The sequence below is a fragment of the Hipposideros armiger genome, unplaced genomic scaffold (assembly GCF_001890085.2).
Source record: "Hipposideros armiger isolate ML-2016 unplaced genomic scaffold, ASM189008v1 scaffold_105, whole genome shotgun sequence".
Lineage (NCBI taxonomy): Eukaryota > Metazoa > Chordata > Mammalia > Chiroptera > Hipposideridae > Hipposideros > Hipposideros armiger.
The window spans coordinates 628,413-649,416 of NW_017731455.1; the positions used below are offsets into that span (position 1 = coordinate 628,413).

The 21,004-nt window shown below is 44.1% G+C and overlaps 1 long non-coding RNA gene across 6 annotated transcripts in view; it reads left to right on the top strand.

The window, feature by feature from the left end:
• Positions 1-21,004, top strand: part of LOC109384894 (uncharacterized) — a 37,526-nt gene that overhangs the window by 8,778 nt on the left and 7,744 nt on the right. For all 6 annotated transcript variants that reach the window (XR_002124512.1, XR_002124514.1, XR_002124515.1 and 3 more), the window contains exon 2: positions 2,588-2,894. This is a non-coding gene — a long non-coding RNA (uncharacterized LOC109384894). The remainder of the gene's footprint in view (positions 1-2,587; positions 2,895-21,004) is intronic.

The window sequence follows — 21,004 nt, forward strand, 5'->3', positions numbered from 1 at the left end:
ACGACAGCGACTTGTCTGTTCCTCTTCCCCCAATTCCCCAGCACTGTTCCCATCCCCCCAATTCCCCAATAAAAAATCTTAAAAAAAAAGAATTGTAAAATAGTACAAAATTCATGCATGTGTATGAATATGTATACGTACATATATATGTACGTATACATATATACATATATATAGAGAGAGAGGGTGTCAAAAAAATGTATACACATTTTAAGAAAGGAAAAAACTTAAAATTACGCTGATGGTAACCACTTTGAGCACCTCTTGTAATTGCAGAAGTCAAACGGGACTTGTATGCATCTTGTTATCGGTATATATTGAGTATTACAATTTTAATACAGTTTTTTCCTTTCTTAAAATGCATATACATTTTGTTGGTACCGTGTGTGTGTGTGTGTGTGTGTGTGTGTGTGTGTGTGTGTGTGGAATGGTGGGGAAAGCAGCAGATAGGTGAGGGGAACTCTAGGAGCTTACAGTAGCTTAACAACTCAAGTAATATGGAAGATTACAAAGCATTTGTGGTTGTCAGAAACAAAAGGCTGTAGAAAGCCAGATGGGTCAAGGCTTAGCAGGAAGATGTGGGCAGTGGAGGTCAAAGCAGTCACAGCAGCTCTTTTGAAGGCCAGGAAGGAAAGCATGAGAAAGAATTGCTTTGACTTCCCCACATACAGGAGAGACTCCAGTGTGCCTTCCCCTCTGATGTGGTGACAGGAGCTTTTTTCATTTTTTTTGGCCCTGTTTGGCTTTCTCATGTAACAGCCTCCTGTGATAACCTTAAGATGGTCTTTTAAACCGGGAGTTAATTGGATTCATCTGCATCACAGCCCATGAAAGTACCCTCCTTATCTGGGTGTTTCCCACCCTCACGTGTTCACATTGCCAGCTTATTTACATATCTCAGAAAAGCTAAAAAGCCTGGAACATTCCACATCACTTTTATTGCATGGCAGTTAATATAACAATCTTTTTTTTAAAGGATACTTACGAGTATATCAAACAACAGGTGGTAGGGGATGGACGTTCCCAAATGTAAAGAGGAAAAAGGAAACAATTAACATGACTTTTTCCAGAAGCCAGAATGATCCAGAGTTTTTCCCCATTAAGACTAGTGGCCCATAGTTGGATATAGTCACATTTAGCCATTTTATCGATACAGTGTCAGCAGTTGAAAAAAAAAAAAGGAACTACAAAATGGAGACCTTAATGCTCAAAGAACCCATTAGGTGGCAGTGGGGCCACAGGCATCTTTTGATGTCCTATTTTTGTTATTGTTTGTTTTCCATGCTGATTGAAGGTACATTGCCAAGTAGCTTTGTGGGGAAGGAGAAAGGGAAAAATAAGTAGCCAAAAAAACTATACCTATGGTGTCTGAGTGATGAGGCGCTAGTCATCTGTGCTCGATTTCTGTTCTTCGTTTTAATATACATGTTTGTATGTGTCCTTGCTGTGATTCTTTCAATAAAATAACTTGATATCCAAAGTCCTTTAGATCACTTATGTGCTATTTACAACATCTCTGTGATGTCACTTTTAGAATATAAGTAGGAAGTGTGGCTCATTATGTTCAAGCCCCAGGACATTTAATATGTATTTTTATAATGACACCCTCATTCTCTAGAATTAGTGCTCATGAAGGCTGTTTGTGGTCCGGATAGGTGTCATAGGTTGGAGTTCCCGGGAAAAGGACTCTGAGATTTCTGTGCAAGAGGTTTGTTCGGGAGTGGCCTTAGGAAGATCACCTGTGAGTGGTGACAGAGCAGGATTGCACAGAGGGAAAAGGAGCTGCGATGCAATTGCAACCGAGGCCTCAGCCAATCCATAGGAGCTGTGGAGCTGGGATGGCCCTTCAAAGATTCCCCCCCCCGGCCCCCACTTAAGTCAAGGGGGCCAGGGCTTTATCCCCAACCCCAAATGATCAGCCAGTAGATGTGAGCTGCCCTTATAAAGGGGGCTAAGAACAATTTAGCAGAAAACTGTCAGCCACCAACACTCTGAGCTCTGGGAAAATGAGAACCTCAGTTCTAAAGAGGGAATCTGAACAGCGTACCAGAGCATCCCCAGCAGGAAAGAAGGTGTACTTTCCCCATATCACCCTATAGTTTTTGCACTTAGAATGCTGCCTCTCTTGCACAAGCTACCCATATTTAAAACCGTGAAGCAATGTCACCTTCTCATCTGGTTTGCCCTGCATTAAAAGCTAATGGAAAGATGCCTCGGCACTTCCTGTAGATGATCTCATGTTTGTTTCAAATCAATTTCTGATATATATATTTTATGCTGTAGGAGAGCTTGCCGAGGCATAAGCATCTCAGTTACAGAGACTAAGCATATCCTGCTTGAAGAGTGCTCCAAAAAATTTGGCACAATTGGTGATTATTTATTCCAACACTTCAAAAGCCATTAGGGTGAATTTTATTTTATTTTTTTTAAAGAATATTTTCTGAAAATAGCCTCTTTGCAGGTTGAAAATGCATAACTGACTATTTATAAGGAAGTTTTTAAATTTATATTTTTGCCCAACTTTATCTTCTTTTGTATTCTGTGACACTGATGCTCTTCCTTTTTTTTTTTTTTTCCCCATTTTCAGCTAAAGGAATCACTTTCCCCCGCTTATGCAGTAGTCATTTGACTAACTCTACCAGCTAAACGTCTCTTGGATGTATTCCCTTTTCTCCATCCCAGTGCTGCTGTCGTCATTTGTCACCTAGCTTGAATGGGAGTCCTTCCCTGAGATACATCTTCCACGTGGGGCTGCCAGATGGATCTTCTGGAAACACTAATCAAAGCATGCCCACACCTGCCTTAAAATCTCAACTTGTTAGCCCGCTATATAAGGCCATCGGCGACAGGGCCTCAGCCTGCTTCTCAGCCTGAGTGCTGACCACACACTCCAGGTACAAGCCTGCCTTGTTCTTTCATGCCTCTCTGCTCTGCCTCTCAGGCCTTTCCCCACTTTCCTGCCTGGGGGACTATCTTTACAGACCCAGTCCCGATAGAGCATTGGTGACTGCTCACTGGCTTTCGCAGGCAGACGTCCTTTCTTCTCTCTTTTTCTCCCTTGGGATTTTTGCCTCTAGTAAGATTCCCCCTGGACTATTGGTGCTGAGAACCGGAGCTCCTCTAGGCATCATGTCCAAGGGGCAGTGATTACTTCTTGTTCTTCTTTGCATCTTTAACATTTGACAAGGTGTGCCTGGCACGAGTGGAACTGAGAACATGGACAAAGCAAACTTTTGATAGCAGTGAACTTTATAATTGACTTTGGGAGAATAAAGATTTCTCGAAGTTAGTGTTATATTTCTCTGACACTTGGGCACGTGATAGCAGTTTCTTTATCAGGTTATTACTGTAGTAAGATATAAGGAGTTAATGTTTTGAAGCATTTTCTTGGTGGAGAGAACTTTTGGTTAATCCTAATTAATGGTATGTCTCTTTGGAGGCAGTTGAAAGTGATGTTTATATTCGTGTTTGCTGGTAAGGATACAGATAGGAAAAACAAGACCGTAATAGCTTGATTATGAACAATTTCATCAATGTGTTTGGCTTTTTTTTTTTTTACAGTGTTACTGATTAGCTGCCTAATTTGATGCTTTCTCCACAGGCAGAGTTAAGTAGAACCAATTAACCTGACAGTCAGTGGAAGAATAAAACTCATGTAACTGAGTCAAGAAAGTGACTACAATTTATAGATCTATATGGCCATTCATCTTGTAGTTCATGAAAATTATTGAACACGGAGCCCATGTTTATTTACTGTCTTTTGCTATGACTTGTAAAGTGCCCAGGATTAAGTCCCTTTACTTTTTTTCGTTCCATCTGAAAACAAAAAAAACAAAAAACGAGGATAGCATATTTCCCTGTATCCTCACAAGACAAACAGGATGATGTGAATATAATGGCTGCTTCTAACAGTTTGTGAGCCTAGATAAAATGGTTATGGGCTTTTTTTTTTCTTTTGGTTGTCATCAAAAAGAAGGAGCATGGGGACATTCAATTTCACCTGAAGAAAGGAGTCAGGAAAGCTTTCCAAGAAAAGACGACCCTTGAACTGAGGACTGAAGGGTGAGCACAGATTAGCCAGGGAAATGAGAGAAGAAGAACCACTCACACACACAAAAAGCTCAACATTGGAAAGGCCACGCAAGTGTGATACTATGGCTCAGTCAGGGACCTGCAAGTGATTTGGAATGACTAAGGCTGGAGATGTCATCAGAACCCAGAAGCAGAATGCACACTAGGACTAGAGATCTTGGGTCCAGTGTGCGGGCTCACCCGCCTGTCAAGCATGTTAACACGTCTTCTTCTCATCATAAAATAGAGACCTGAGAGCAATGCAAAAGAAAAGCACTAAGATAAGCAGAACATCAGTGATATATATATATATATATATATATATATATATATTGTGTTCCACTATTGTCTCATTATTGATTTTCCTTTAGGATCGGGTCTTATTTATCTATAGGTCTCCAGAACTTGGCATATAATAGGTGTTTGATGTTTGTTGAATGAGTAAATGCCCGAGTGAAACAGTTTGAATTGATTACATGGATCCTATCCATTTCATAGCCACTAACATCTTCTTTGCCATGATAAACTTTCCCAAGATAAAAGTATCCAGATAAGAAAAGCAGAAAAGAACCTGCGGCAGAGGCCCAAGGAGGGGAGCTCTGTACATGCTTAGGTGAGGAGATTTGAGGGCAGCAAGGCATACTGGGCTTATTTTCCCACCGAGAGGATTACTTGGGCAAAATGATTCACCTCCTTAGGCGATCTCCTCCTTGTATGATCATAAGCAGATGGTAGACCAGCTGGCTTAAACTGAGAGAGGGATCTTTTTCAGTGAAATTTTCTTTGTACTCTTCCCAGCTGTGGGTGAGAAGACTATCTTTCTTTGCTTCTAGTACCACTTTTTATAGAACAGTACTCATGCCTATCATTCATAGCCCTGGGGTCTTTGCTTCTAACCTAGATTTAGTAAGCCCCCTTATGATATGAGTCTACCTAAATTGGGTTTAAGCCGCTCACTTGCCAAAACAAGGCCCAAATATTTTCAAAATATTATCTTTTGTTTCTAAGTATTTTCAGCTTGTCAGCATTATTGATTTCAGATCCACCATGAAGAGAAGACTACGCAGGTGGCACTAGGGAAATCATGCTCTCAGAACTTAGAGACTGGCTCCAACCAGGAAAGATGGAACCACAGAGACGTTTGGCTCTCCTGGCTGAGCGGGTGTGAGTCATCTTTAACTTTGTAGAGAGGCCTCTGCTACGGCATCACCCCCACATCAGCTGCCCGCTTGCACGTGCCTGCTCTTGCTTCTGCCCCATCTTCTGTCTTCCACAGCTGGTTGGGTACAGGGCTGGGAACCAGGCGAGCCAGCTCTTACCTCTGCCCTTACTGGCTTATGCCAGTCCTCTTCCCTGTGGCCTGGTGTTTCCTTTCTAGGAGCTCCCAGACAATAACCAGTCTCTTATAAAGTTTATAGTATGTCTTCTACTTTAAAAGTATGCACTTTTTGTTTCTCATTGCTGAACCTAATTACCACATTGATACTTTCTGTGATAACTCTTGACCTGCCCAGAGTTCTCACCCTGAACCCACTTAATAGAGAATGAAGGGAGTACTCTTGAAACCTGGGCGAGGCAGTATTCTACCAGTGTCCACACATGGCAATTCTGTTGCCAACTGTCTTTCTACCTCTGAAAAACCCCTTTAGCATGAGAGAGACCCCTTTGGAGTTCACTAAAGAGCAATTTAGAGGCAGCAAGAAGTACCAACAATGAAGGTATACCAAAGAAGGGAAAACAAGTTGTCAAGAACAATGAGTAATGGTGGAGTTTTCAAAAATCAATATCGGTCCACATATTTCCATTGCAGGGGGTGCATCCATCAAAGTGAGTGGGTGACATTTGTGCCAGCCTGGCTAAGCCACTGCTGCATGACTCACTTTCTGTGCTATCAGCAAACTGCCAGGCCTCTTGCCTGGGAGTTAAACTCACTAAAGGAAACTATTCTGAATCTGTTGCTAATTGAATCTTTAAATGTAATCCAATTGCCAGCCAATTTACAAACTTCCTCCATATTCTCCAGGTTGTTTCTAACATTCCTCTTAATCGCTTTTGCAGCCTGGCTGGATTTGATCAGGTTTATCTTACTTTGCTTTGAGAAGGAATTAAATGCCTCCTCCTCTAATCACTATGTATCCCCCCCCACTCCCTGCACAGGTTGGGTAGAGCAGAGAGGTGATCTCATAGGGATTTTCCACCCAATGATTCTAATTTTTAAAACATAAATATATAAAAACCCCAATTGTTGTCTCTTAAAATCCCCTTTGTGCTCAAAGAGGAAGCTTGGTGAATAGTTCCAGCAAAGTATCAGGAATATCAGATAGCACTGATGCATCAAATCCTGGAAACAAACCTCAATTTCTCCATCAGTAGTTCAAGATGAGAAAACTTCCCTTTTGCATGTACTCACATGGCAACAAACCAGAGATCAGCTTGTCCTCTGACAAACATGACGTATGAATTTGACAAGTGTTCCATCTGATTCCACCTGGCTCACGCTGTGCCCTTCTGGCTACGTTTCTCCCCCCGGGTTCTCTACTGGAGCCTTACTCATCTTTGGAGGCCCCACTCTTGCCCAGGAACCTTGCTGGCTTAGAGGAAGCTTTTCTTCCCCTGAACTCTCTGGCACATATGTCAAATCTCTTACTTGACCTTTAGTGTCAGCTTCATAGGGTAGGGACTGTGCTGAATTCTTACTTGCCCACCTGTGGGGTGGCGGTGCTTAGCTTACCACACGCTGTGCCATGCAGGCTGGCTGTCAGAATCACGCCTGTCCAGGCCCCACAACAGACCTTCTGAACCAGAACCACCACTTGGGTGATTCTGACTTACCCTGGGATGAGAACTACCACTTCGCAGTCATTATAAGGGTTACATGAGAAATATTTGAGCAGGCCCTTTAAACAACTATAGACTTTCATTATAGATGCTAATGACGGCTTGTAGCAAGTGGTAATGCCGGCCCCTAGCCCCACCCCTAGGCCTCTGGCTCCTCCTCCTTTCCTTTCTGACAGAACCTCTATGTGTCCAGAGGGCCACCCTTCTTCAGTGCAGTTCCCTTATTTCAGGGAAAGCCCACCCACCCTCAGAGTGGTCTTACATCCATGATTACATCCATGATTCAGGAATGGGTATGTGGGCCTTTGGGAAGCCAGAGGAGTGCTGGAGACTTCTAGGAGGGGTCTTCCTCTTGTAGGAAGATTGATTCTTTCTCTTGCTGGTACTCTAGCTGTTACTGGCAGCCACCTATGATATTTCTCTCTCCCTCCCGTCTCCCCCTCTCCCAGTGGGAGCAAGTCTTAGGAGGAAGCTGTGAAAAAACCTGGATCCTTCATGGTGGATCAAGCAAACCTGAGTTGATCTAAATTTGGACTTCCACTTAATGTGCACTAATAAATGCCTAATTGTTTAAGACAGTTCTGTTACCTGTGGCTGAAATATCCTCCCAGATATACTTGCTTTTATTCCTGTGACCCCAGGTATCACCTGGCACAGTACCGTCTTTAGTACATGCTCAGTAAGCATTTGTTGAATGGATGAATGAATGAATGAATGAATGAATTTGTAGTCATTGAGTGCCTATATATGCCGAGTACTGGAGATAAAGTCATAAGTAAACAAAGAGTCTGTCATCATGGATTTTATATTCTGGTGGGAATAACACTATACCTGTGGGTCAGCTTAGCATCTTCTCTAGAGAAATCAACTTTATGTTTCTGCTTGGGTCTAACCAACATAAGAAGTTAGAATGTGAACACCTGTGCCAAAGATCACTGCGTAGGAATTCACCTGACCACCAGAGTGGCTTTCTGCAGTTAAAGAAAAAGGAAATGACGAGCACGATCATGAAGAATACTTTGTCCCTAAGTTTATGACTAAAAGAAAAATCTACAGTCCTCTTACCATGTTTCCCCGAAAATAAGACCAGGTCTTATATTAATTTTAGCTCCAACAATCTACATTTATTCATTTATTCATGTACAGAAATCTACATTTATTCAAACAGTCATGTCTGGCTGATGATCTTAACTGGGGCTTATGTTTGGGGTAGGGCTTATATTACAAGCATCCTGAAAAATCATGCTAGGACTTATTTTCCAGTTAGGTCTTATTTTCGGGGGAAACACGGTATTACCATATCTCAGCCCCAGAGCATAAGACAAATAACTGCAGAGGACCAAGCGGGGAGTAACACTCTGAAAGGGTTAGGAAAACTTGATTTTAATACATGAATGGAATTTGGAGAAGTGAGAACCGATGACCTACTGAGTGTCAATCTGTGAATATGTGAAAGGTAATTGCAAGAGGTAGCAATGAGCTCATCTCCATCCAAGTCTTCCTTCTGTGTGAAAGCAGGCAAAGGGAAGATGTCTTCCCTTTAAAGATTGCCCAGTTCCAGCTTAACCTGGAAAATGGCCTTCCTTAGAGATAGTTAGTATAGGATAGACTCTCATTTAAAACTGCCTTGTGCACATGATGGGATGGTCTCGTTACCTTTCTGGGGAAGTGAACACTCGTGAAGGTGAGCAGACTCATCACTGAAGATTAAGGAAGGGATCACCTGGTGAGGGAAATGACTGATGTGAAGACAGACTTTGGGTAGCAACAGGCACAGTGATTCAGCCAGGCTGGTCAGAAAGATGGGGTAGGAAGGAGCAGTCCAGCAAAATGAAGTGAGAGGCAAAATCAAGACTAACGATGCAAAACAAAGGTAAACCCTGTAGAGCTAGAGAGATGGGGCTTCATGGAGCAGGGCTCAGGAACTTTGAAGCCTGATACCAGAGAAACGAGAGTCAGGGATGTTGACTGAAACTTCTGAGGTCAGGCCTTAGTAATGAAACTCAGCACCACTGAGAGACCGGAGACTGACAAAGCATGACCCCATCTAGGGTAGGAGTTGTCACATAGGCCTTGTGAGATAAGGTGCATAGTCAGTGCTGTGTGAATGTTCAGTGGGTGAGTTCATCAGGCTGCCATGTAAGATGATAGCAGTCAGACAGTTCTGCATCCTTAAGCTCTAAAATGACAGATTCTTCTGGAACTGACAAAAACTTCAGTTCTCTAAAACAAAAAGACAATCATGGTGGACGTTTTTTTTCTGTCTACAATTTTCATCTTTCCCTAGTGATAGCATTGCAGTTTTCTTTAGAAGACCACTCCTCCTCTGCCTCCAAACCATGTGAGTAATGGCAATGCCAACTCCCAACCACATCCATCTAGGAGTGGGTGAGTGACTTGGCTTGACTAATTAGCATATTCCATTCCTCTGGACACAGTGGTTGGTTCCAGGGTAGGCATGTGATCCAGCTTGTTCCAATGAAAGTTAATTCTGAGATTTTTGCTGGAGCTACTAGCAAGGGACAGCTCTCTTTCTGCTCGGGTTGCTGAAAGTCAATTCTGAGATTTTTGCTGGAACTACTCGGAATGGACCCTTTCTGCTGGGATTGCTGAAAGTCAATTCTGAGATTTTTGCTGGAACTACTCGGAACGGACAGCTCTCTTTCTGCTGGGGTTGCCGAACTGTACAACATAGAATGTAAGCCCAGAGCTGGCAGGAGCCACTGCATGGATAGGGCTTGCCAGCAGGTGGAACCAATCCAGAGGAAAGAAAGAGAAAAGGAGGAATTGAAAGACAGTAATTCCGGTGATGTAATTTGAGCCTCTCGTACCAGCTGTGCCTGAAGACACAGCTGTGCCTGGTCTTCTCTCTCACTGTTGCTTAACGCGACCTGGATTAGGTTTATGTTACTTGCAACTTGGCATCCTGAAATGATAAGTAATGGACACCATATTATGATAAACAACTTTGCTTTCCCATCTTCTTAGATGAGTTGATGAGATCCAGTCAGTCAACTTGTATTTATGTAGTGCTTTTATTTCCAAACACAGCTCTAAGTGCTGAAGATACAGCCATGAGTAAAACAGACTCCTTGCCTTCAAAGAACTTACCTTCTAGTAGGAGGAGACAGCCATCAAACAAGTCAACCATAAATACATAAGAAAAGTTTAGGTACAGATAAGAGCTATCAAGAAGATTAAATAGGATCATAAGCAAGAGAGGCTGTTTTTAGTGGGGCAGCCAGGGAAGGGTCTCTCAGAAGAGGTGATGTTTGAGTTGAGGTCATAGTGAAGAGGTTATAATAGTAAGAAGAGGCATCTGTTTAAAGACGGGAAAAGAATGCTCCCAGCAGATAGAGCAAATGTAAAGACCCTGCGATGGGAACAAGATTGGCCTGTTCAGGGGAGAGAAAGAAGATGTGTATGGCTGGAATGTCCTGAGTGAGGGGACAGTGGAGAGGTAAGCTGGGGCAGACCCCTCGACCTAGTGAGAATTTGGGTTTTATTTTGAATGTAATGGGCACTCACTGGAGTGTTAACAGGACCTGACTTACCTTTTAAAAACATTGTTCCCATTGTTGGGTGAAGGTTGGACTAAAGGAAGACAAGAGGGAAGTAAGATAATGAGGATTAGAAGATAATGAAATAGTTCAGGCAACAGATGATGAAGGGACTCTGTACCAGGGTTGGAGCAGCGGGGATGGTAATGGAGGAAGGTGGTTGGATTTAAGATAAATTTTGGGGGCCAGCCGAGTTGCTCAGTTGGTTAAGAGTTGGCTTAAGAGCACGAGCTCTGAGCAACAGGGTCTCCGGTTCGATTCCCACATGGGCCAGTGACACTGCACCTGAGCTGAGCTGTCGCTGAGCTGCCAACAGGTGGCAGGATGGCTCAACTTGTGTAACAACAAGATTGCCTGTTCGATGGTGGGCTATGCCCACCCGCAACGAAGACTGAACTCGGCACCTTGAACTGAGCTCCCGCCCAGATGGCTCAGTGGATAAAGCATGCACTCTTAACAACAAGGCTGCTAGTTCGACTCCCGCATGGGATGGTGGCTACGCCCATCTGCAACTAAGACTGAACACAGCACCTTGAGCTTAGAGGCAGTGAGCTGCCGACAGGAAGCCAGATGGCAACTGGTGCTCTCCACAGTGAAGATTGAAGAACAACAACTTGGCTGGTCCCCTTCCCCAGTTCCCCAACACTGTTCACCTCCCCCAATTACCCAATAAAAAAAATCTAAAAAAAAAAAAGATTTAAATTTTGGAGGCAGAGCCAATAGGATGGGTTAGAAGTGAGGTGTGAGGAAAAGCGACGATTCAAGCACAATGACTAAGTTTTCACTTGAGCAGCTAGATGGATGATGGCGCCATTTACAAAAATGAGAGAGCCGAGTTGGGGAGCAGACTTGGGATAGGAAAGAATTCATATTTCTGTCTCAGCTGTGTGAGACATCCAAGTAGAGATGTCGGTTGGGTGGTTGGTTAGCCACACCTGAAGTTCAAGGGAGATGTTTTGGCTAGAGAAACTTATTTGCAAGTCATAGACATATGGATGAACTGGATGAGGGCCCCCAGCTAGAGAAGAGAGGAGAGGTGGTCAGGAACAGAGCCCTGGGCTCTGCATATTCAAAGGGGGGGAGAAGGCGCAAAGGAGAATGAGGAAGGGCCAGTGAGGTAAGAAGAAAACCAGACAAACGTGATGTCACGGAAGCCTGGACACGTGTTGCAAAAGCAAGAGAGTTGTCATCTAGGCTGGATTCTGCCAAGAGGTTGAATAAAATGAGGACAGAGAAGCCACTCCTGGCTTTGGCAAGATGACCCTGATAAGGGACATTTCAGTGGTGAGATGAGGAAGAAAGCCATGTGACCATGCAATAAGAAGAGAGCTGGAGGGAACGCGAAGGTGGCAATAGGAGGCTTACTGGCCAGGTAGCAGAGGGCTGGACGCGTGCGAGGTACTGACAAGCCCTTGTCAGCGATATGCGCTTTTCTTTTTCTTTAGTTGAATAGTTTCTTTTTAGTTTAAATTTATGTACAATGAAATGCACATATATTAAGTGATGAATTTTTTATTGCAGTAAATTCACATAACATAAAATTAATCACTTTAAAATGAATAATTAAGCGGCATTTAGTACCTTCACAATGCTGTGCAACCATCTTGTTTATCTAGTTCCCAAACATTTTCGTCACTCCCAAGGGAGACCCCATACTCTTTAATGGATGTGGGGTTTCCTTTTGGGATCTACTTTCCTAATGCACTACCTAATACACTCCAAGACGACAGAAGGTTTGTTTTTTAGGTCCAAATACCTAAACTCCACATAAAATAGCTCTTTATTGAAAGAGCATGGGCCAAGCCAAAGGAATTATTGTGTTAGAAGTCGGGATCTTGGTGACCTGTGAAGGGAGAGATTGTAGTGAGTGAAGGAGAGGACTGCAAGCCTTCTGGGGTGCTAGGGATGGTCTGTTTCTTTTTAAGTGTTGTTTTTTGTTTGTTTTTTAAATTTTACTGAGGAACAGCCATGGTCATTGGTTACACATTGCTTTCATGCTACAATGGCACAGCTGACTCTTTTAGGGAGGGTGCAGCCCATGCGGGGATCGAACCGTCAGCCTTGGTGTTATCAGCACCATGCTCTGACCAACTGAGCTAACCTAGTCACTGGAGATAGTCTATTTCTTGACCTGGGTGGTGGTTGCCTAGTTGAGTTCACTTAAAGATAATTCAAATTGTACTCTTAGGCTATGTACACTTTTCGGTATGTATGCTTCAATTAAAAAAAAAAAAAAAGCTAAGGAATCAGGAGGCCTGGGCTTTAGTTCCAGTGCTAGAGGTGACTAGCTGTGTGATCGTAGGCAAGGCACTTAACCTCTCTGGGTCTCAAGTGCCCTCATCTGTAAACAGAGAGAATCGAGCCTCCAAGGTCCCTTCCACCCAACATGGTTCCACATGCAGTTTCCTCCATTCGAAGTCGGGTACTTGTGCTGCTGAAATCAGCCGGAAGCCCTCGCTGACTGTGGCTGAGTCAAGCCTCTTTCGTGTCCCTCCTTTCAGAAACTAACAGTTGCAGCTGACGTCTCTCTGTGGTGCCACTTGTCACCGGCAAAGCAGCTGTGAAGTTAATGATAGTGCAAATAAAAAGCTGCTGGTAATTAGGCGGCTGGATGTTCAAGCATTATTGTTATTTTAAAAAATCAATTAGCTGAATAAGAAAATGCCATTGAGACAAACATTTTTCTTCCTAGCATAGTTCCATCTGGGTAAGAGGATAATGTGATCCATTCCAGAAGGGGAAAATATGTTTCTGATATATTGGAACTTAATATATATCTTTTAAAAACTGCGTAGGGGAAGATGGAGGCTTTTAAATTTTTTTAAAGTTTTTGTGAGGGAGAAGGAAGGTTCACATAATTATGAGTGATTTGTACCTGTGTTGCCTTCTTAACAAGCCTCTAGCTCTGGCAATGACCACATCCCCATAAGAGGACTTTGGTAGCAAAAAAGAAATGCTTCTAGGACATCTGGGACCACTGACCAATATTCCTATCGCTAAGATAAAGACCTGAAGAGTCCTTGAAACAAATATGTGAAGCAACAGAATTTTTTCCCTATACTTCTCTTGTTTCCTGTACTTCTCACATTATGTTATCTGCCAAGCAGATAATACAATATGGCTGTTTGTTTAGAGCTCTCTTTTGAAGACTATCTGGGTCTGTGTCCTGCATCAGCCAGGCAACTCTGGGGCAGTTACTGAAATTTCCTGAGACTTAGTTTTCTGATCTGTAAAAGGAGACACTGTTAGTACCCACTGTGTGTGTGTGTGTGTGTGTGTGTGTGTGTGTGTGTGTGTGTGTGTGTGTGTGTGTGTGTGTGTGTGTGTGTGTGTGTGTGTGTGTGTGTGTGTGTGTGTACACACGAGTTAATTCACATAACCCATGCAAAATGCTTTGCGCAGTGCCTGACATGTAACAGCGCTCAGTAAATATTAGCTATTTTAACTCTGGGGAAGGAGAGGTGGTTCTTCGGCCTGTGGCAAAGAGACAGAGCCGTGTCTGGCAGCAGAAAGTGATCCCCTATTTTCCTTTTGTGTGGCCTTGGGGACTCCTGCATGCAAGGGCTCCTGACCGCTGTGGCTCTCACAGGACCCCCAGCAGGGCTGGTAGACTTCTCCATGCTTATCAGGTCCTAGTCCCTGCCTGTGCACTGTTATAATAGAACCACAAATAGTCCTGAAGAGGGAGTCAGAACTTCTGACTCTCCTCCTGTAATAGAGGTGGCCACACCTCCCGCTGCCACAGCTGGTCACACAGGCTTTTAGCATAATGGAAGGCATTTGGGGATCTATTTTTCTCTCACTGCAAGAGCATTACTCACCTCACTCCTCTGTGTCACAAGGAAGGAGAGGGGGAAACACAATAAGCTGCCACGGATGAGTCAAGTTTCAATAGAGCATTTTTGCTCAGAAGGCACTGCTGTTTCTTAGCCATTCCTGAGATTCAAATTGCAAAGCCAGTCCTGAACTCATGCTCCATTCTTCTTTCCTGTTGCGGAAGGGCGGCACCTGGAGCTGTATTTTGATTGTGTTCTTTCTAGGCTAGAGAATGAGGGAAAGTGATACTCTCAGAGCCGCCTTCTTTAGGACCTCTGGGAGTTTGCATCGTGAACGAAGGCTGGTTCTTGCCACCTCAGCCCTCACGTTCTCCTGAGACATCAACCTCCATCTGAGCTTCTCTGCCCTTCCCTTCCGGAAGTGGCCATGGCCACTCTGGTTTCTAACTGGCTTTAGATTAAAGATCAGTGTGGACAACTTCTGCTTCTCTGACCAGCGCATGGCTGTGGCCTTCTCAGCAAGTGCAGCACCTAACTGCTGCTATGCTCATTTCAATTAGGAGACTGGTCGGCTCCCACACAAGTGTAAATGGCTCCACCCGTGGCCCTGACCTCTCTCAGAGCTGTCTTCTCAGGATGCCATGGGGTCTTTCCCCAGGGGGTGTCAAGAGAGAGAAACGCTAAAGGGAAGGAAGAGATGAGCTCATTTTTATGATCCTTTGGTGTTTAAGCTGAAGGAGTTTTTCTGTAACACATTGTATTTGCGTGTATTTTCGTATTTCCACGGTATGAAGCAATGGAAAGATCAGAAGGAAGGTAAAGGATAGAGTCAAGTTCAGGGTGTAGGGGCAGAACGTACGGCCTTGTTGAATTAACCAGCCTTCTGTCTGGCATGAGTCATATTTTGAGCATCTCCGAAGGCCGAGGAAGCAACATTGCAGAAAGCATTGATTTTTAACTGCCTTGGCATGCTGGAGGCCTGCAGTTCCCAATTTGGGCTGAGCATTAGAGTCATAGGGAGCTTTCTGATGATACAAGCCTGGGCCCTGGGCCAGGGAATTCTGAGTCCCTGGACTTGGGTGGGACTCTTCATTTTACAAGTCCCCCCAGGTGGTTCTGATGACTGGTCATGTTTGGGAACTACGAAGTTGACCCACATTTTGAGGGAAGATGGTCACATGTCATCCACCATCAATAAGGCAGTTTGGGTTTATTTCTAAACCTTTTGTTGTGAAGTGTAACACACACAGAGAAAAGCACACAAAACAGAAAATGTGGCTCAAAGCAAACATCCAGTGTCTCACCTCCCAGTAGAGAAACTGAACACTGTCAACAGATAACATTTTTTTTTTTGGCAACTAAACAAAATCTTAAAATTTTCACTATTTATAAACCACCGGAACTATTCCATTTCTCTAGCACCTGAATTGCAAACCTGAGTTTCTAGGTGTAGCTCTCATACTCTTGGGCTTTGTTCTGGCTTAAAGAGCTGACTTTTCAACCTTCATAATCTTGCACTCGGATCCTGTAATTAACCAGAAGTCAGAACCTCCCTTCAAATCCCACCTCCTCCCCTTGCCGGCAGCGTGATCTTGGACAAGTTAATTTACATCTCTGGCCCTTAGATTCCTCATCTATAAAATAATAAGAATGACAATCTCTACCTCATAGGATTCTGTGAGCATTAAATTTATTGAGGCAATTCAACATTGTCTGGCAATCTACAGTTTTTCTATCAGATCCCATTTTCACTTTGCTCCTCTCCAAAATGTCTCTTCTCAGAAATTATGCCCTCTCTCCCGTTCATCTGGGCCCCGTGCCAGAGGCCAGTGTCATTTCCATCCATACGGAGACATGCTTTCTTATCTCTTGCCTTAAAAGGAAAAAAACAAAAAACCCTCTTAGACCCCGCATCTCGCTCCTGCCATCACCTTATTTTTCTGCTTCCCTTAATGGAAAAGTTGTTGTAATTACCGTCTCTGCTTATTCACTCTGTGTTGTTTCCTCTGCGCTCTGCAGTTGGGCTTCTATTGTCCCTAAGCCACTGAGAACACCCCTGTCAAGATGACCGATAATGTCTGCATTGCCCCAGTCCAGTGATTACGGCTCTGAACTTAGATGGCCTTTCAGCAGCATTTGACAGAGTGGACCATGCTGAGAGTTGGAGGGAGAGCCTTCTAGACAGAGGGAGCTGTAAGCGCAAAGGCCCTGAGATGGGGACATGCTTAGTGGGGCCAAGAAACAGAAAAAAAAGGCTGGTGTGGCCGGAGCACGGAGAGGGAGCGGTATGAGCCGAGAAGGCTGAGGGCTGCAGGGGCCAGACCACAGCACCTTGTGGACTAGAGTGAAGCTTGGCACAGAGTAGGTGCCCAGTGTTAGCTGTTATCATTGTTATTATTGAGAGCTTAATGGAGCCAAGTGGGAAGGGGGCTATGTGGGGACATGAAGGAAAATCCCAAAGCTAAAAAGCTTTCCATCTCGTTGGGGGTCTTACACACATTACATCAGTAACTGGACAAGAGTCTTTGAGCCGATGCCTTGATGGTGAATTTGTTGTCATTGCCCTCACCCCACACCCTGCTCCACACACACTTTCCTGGTGAATTGTGCCCCATCCAGTGATTCTCTCTGAATAATTAAGGTTTAGTTTTTCACTTGAAATAGAGCAAAAGTGGACTGTGAGTCCCAGTGAAGACAGAGATGACCAAGAAGATACCAATCATGAGATCACAGTGTGGGCGAAGGGTGGAGACCAGCCCTGGTGTCTGTCCTCTGCTTTTCCAGATTACTCAAAGTAATCCCTTCCAAATAAATAATAGCTGGTCGCTGCTGCTGTTTCATTTGTGCCTAGCTGCACATCACACAAAAGAAAGCTGACTCTGGGAGCAGCCCTTTGGATTCCGGATGTAATGTGTGTGACCCAAAGTGGGTATGTTTTTATCCTCCCTGCCACACACATCCCTACCACAGCACACCTGCAGGCATGCACACACACACTTAACACACACTCAACATATACACTCAACACTCAGACATTTAATACACAGACACACAACACACATACAAACACCCTCAACACACATGTTCAGTGCATACACATACTCAACACACTACCCAACAGATGCATGTGGGCCATAAACACACTCAAATACTCAACACACACACACTCAGCACCCACACGCTCAACACTCTTGCACAACCTGAACACTCATGATGCCAGTGGACTGTGAGATACTGCCCATTCCTTTGCCATTACTGCCCACAGTGTGGAAAACTGAAGTGCGTCTGGAAAGAGTCACCGCTTTCCACTATAATTTTATGCCACGTTTCTGCCAGATCAGAGTCGGGTAGAAAGGAGATGGAGGAAAATGAGCAGGTAACTGTTGCACATGAAGACACAGCTGGCATAGGGTGCTCTCCTTTACCATCTCTGCCTCTCTGTCTCTCTCTCCAATTATGGAAAAGTTGGCCCAGAAGAGTGACCCATTCAGAAATGAACTTGACAAAAAGTGAATGTGCAGTAGGGCCTTTCAAGGAGACCTGTTTAAAATGGGCCACACTGAGTTTACACCCCCGAAGCTTGGACATTCAGAAAGTACTCCAGATATCATCCGGGCAAATTAATTGATGTTGGATGATATGAAACCAAAACTTCAATGGAGAAAAGCATGAACAAGTGGAATAGATGATCTTGCCACATCTAAAATTAATTTGCTTTCATTTCCAGGCTCTGACACCAGCAGAGTTCTTCCTCAAAATGATAAACTCATAGAACATTCTGGGTGATGGCATGTAAATGAGTAAGATCGCTATGTTCCCTGGTTTTGATTCTGGGAAACCATTCATATGGCAAGAAATATGCCAGGGAAGAATATATTCCATTCTTAATCTGGTTGTTTTCAGACTTCTCTGCTTGAGGACATTTTGTCATTATGCTAGTTTTCAAGTGTTTCTCTGTTTCGTGTCTGGTAGCTCAGATTCTTTTTTTCCTGTCGTGCTCCATTTTCAGCATTGCAGGCCAGTGTGATACCTTTATCCTCTCGTTTTAGATCCTGCAGCATCTGTCACACGTCTAAATGTGTCTGGCTTAATACAGGTGTTTCACTCGAAGAAAACCTAATAAAGAATTCAAAGTCAAAGTCACAGAGAAGGACTCAGCATGATCGATATCCTTCATAATTATCGTGGAAGCGTTTGAGCTCTTGCTCCTCAGCATATGTCATCAGTTTTGACTCAAATAAACTCTTACTAATTTTTTAAAAAATAGTTGTCTCAGTACTTTTTACATTTTTAATTTATATCAGTAATCTTATTTTAAAACATATCAGTGTGCCACTGATGGGAATGGAAAAAAACCAAAAACTGGTCCATCACCCACAGATAGTTTGAGAAGCAATGAAATAAACAGCATTAAAAAACAAATTCTATTCATGAAAAGATACACAAAGGATTAAAAAAAGCAACAGAATGGAGAAAAATAGGTTTGCAGCAATTATAAAGGGAGTTATATGCATCCATTGAAATAAAAATGGGCAAAAAACGTGAACTGACACTTTACATGGGAAATCTTAATTAATGCTCAGTGAGTGCTCAACTTCAGTTTCCCCCAGGAAAAGAATAGTAAAACCACAATGACAGCCACAGAGCCACCAGATGCCCCGAAACTAGGACGTCTCAGAATTCCCGGTGTTGGTGAGGACGCCGAGCAGCAGGCGCTCCAGTGGGAGCGCAAACCAGTGAAAGCCTTTGGAACACGCTTTGGCCGCATCCACTAAAGCTGAACATAAAGCTGGACCCGTGAACAGTAATCCCACCCTGGGGTTACCTCGTTGGCCTAGGAACCAACGAGAACATGTGCACAAACCCAGTAATGACAGCAGCATGAGGTATGATGGTTGCAAAGTGAAAACAAGCCAAATGACCACCAGCCGCGCCCTAGATAAATAGATGGTGTGCTGTTCCCACTGGAACAGTAAAGCAAAGAACGCCATCCAGACACAGCTTCCGGCAAAGACACTGACAAAGCTCACCAAACGCCACCCTCCGTCCACCTGGAACCTGCAAGACATGTCAGGGTCAGACTCTCCTGTAAATTCAGTGATGTCCTAATGCCAGAGTTATTCCTGTCTGCAGAGCCTGCACCGGATGGGTGCCCAAACATCGTGGAGGTGGGAGAAAGCACCTGAGAGGGTCTTGGGTGAGAGGGTCCCGGGCTCCCCCTGGGATCGCTGGGTTGTTGCTATCACTGCTCTGAAGCGCATTTGGCCCTCAGCAAGCTGGTTCTTGAACCACAGGTGCTTGTTCAGGTTGAGTCATACAGCCCTCTTCATAGGCTCTTCATAGGCTGAGTACCTGCCCTTTTCAAAGTGTTCCCCTAGTTCCTTTTGCTGCTTTGGCTATGGCCCCAGCATTCTCGGTGCCACCTCCTGGGGGCCTGGGGAAGGTGTCGGACCCATCAGATTCTTAGGCTCTTACATCCTTCATCTCTCCTTTCACTCCCCTTGATCTCAGTTCATTTGAAAGTGGTTCTTCCCCCATAGGATTTTTAGCCATATACCCATTGTCAAAACAAGGTCCCCCAGAAGCATTGGTGAATGAGACAGTCACGGCCCTGGGCTCTGCAGACATGGTGCAGATTAATACCTGGGTTGAAGACGCACAGTGAAAGTGTTAAGACATGGAATGAATGTGCAGATTACTGAGGACCTTGCTTTCCCTCCAGAAAATAGCTAGCTGCCTTTTTCCCTTTCCAGCTACAGGCCCCTGCAGCCCCTTAACCATGTCCTTTAGCCAGCCCCCGACAAAGATTTCATTTAAAAATTTGCCTAATTTCTCCAATAGCCCCTGTGGCTTTTTCCCTCTAGGACCCCTCAGAGTTGACGCCCAATCGGCCCCCGCCACCCCACCTCACCCCCTGTCAGCATCCAGGTAGAACAAGCCCCAGCCCCAGCTTCTGGAAGGAGCCAAGTCACGACTCAGCTCGGCCCTGTGGTGGCTTCACATTAAAGTGGCTATATAATTATAGTGGTTAATTGTATTTCTTTTTTTTAAATTAGTCAATCTAACGTAAAAATATAAAATAGGTAAAACATGTACATTGTACACATTTCAAAAGGTAAAAAGGGGGTTACCTGTGAAGAAAGAGCCTGCCTCTCTCATCCCCGTCTCCAGCCTCCCCATCCCCTTCTCCAGAGGCAACACTGTCCCCAGTTTCTGCCAGAGACTATCTGTGCATCTGTAAGATTGCGTGTGTAGTAAGCCATGCTCTTTTTGAAGTCTTCAAACAATAGCCCACTACACACAGTGTTTTTCACTTGGTATTTCTTGGCAATTGCACATTCGGCTCCGCCTTGTTAAAAGCTTCATACTCCTCCACTCTGCAGAGGTGCCCACTGCAGACGGAGTGGACACGGAGTGTCTCCTAATGTTTGTCTGTTACAAATGAGGCTGCTGTGAATAAGAACCTCTGTGTTTCCATGTCCTTCTCCAGACCGGCTTTCCTTGAGTAGTTCTTAAAATGTTTAACTTTTTATTTCAAGGAAAGAAGATGTGGGAAGGGAGGGGTCTTCTGTCTACCACCATGTCACCTTGGGGGGCCACTTACCACATGGAGGTGAGATGGGTAAACTCCCATGATGAAATGCAATAATGCATTGGTCAAGGTGTTTTAAGACGTTGAGAATATTATACAGATATAACAAGGTGTGACTCTAAACTGATGGAGCAGATTCTACTGGGAGTATGTACAAGAACCAGCCA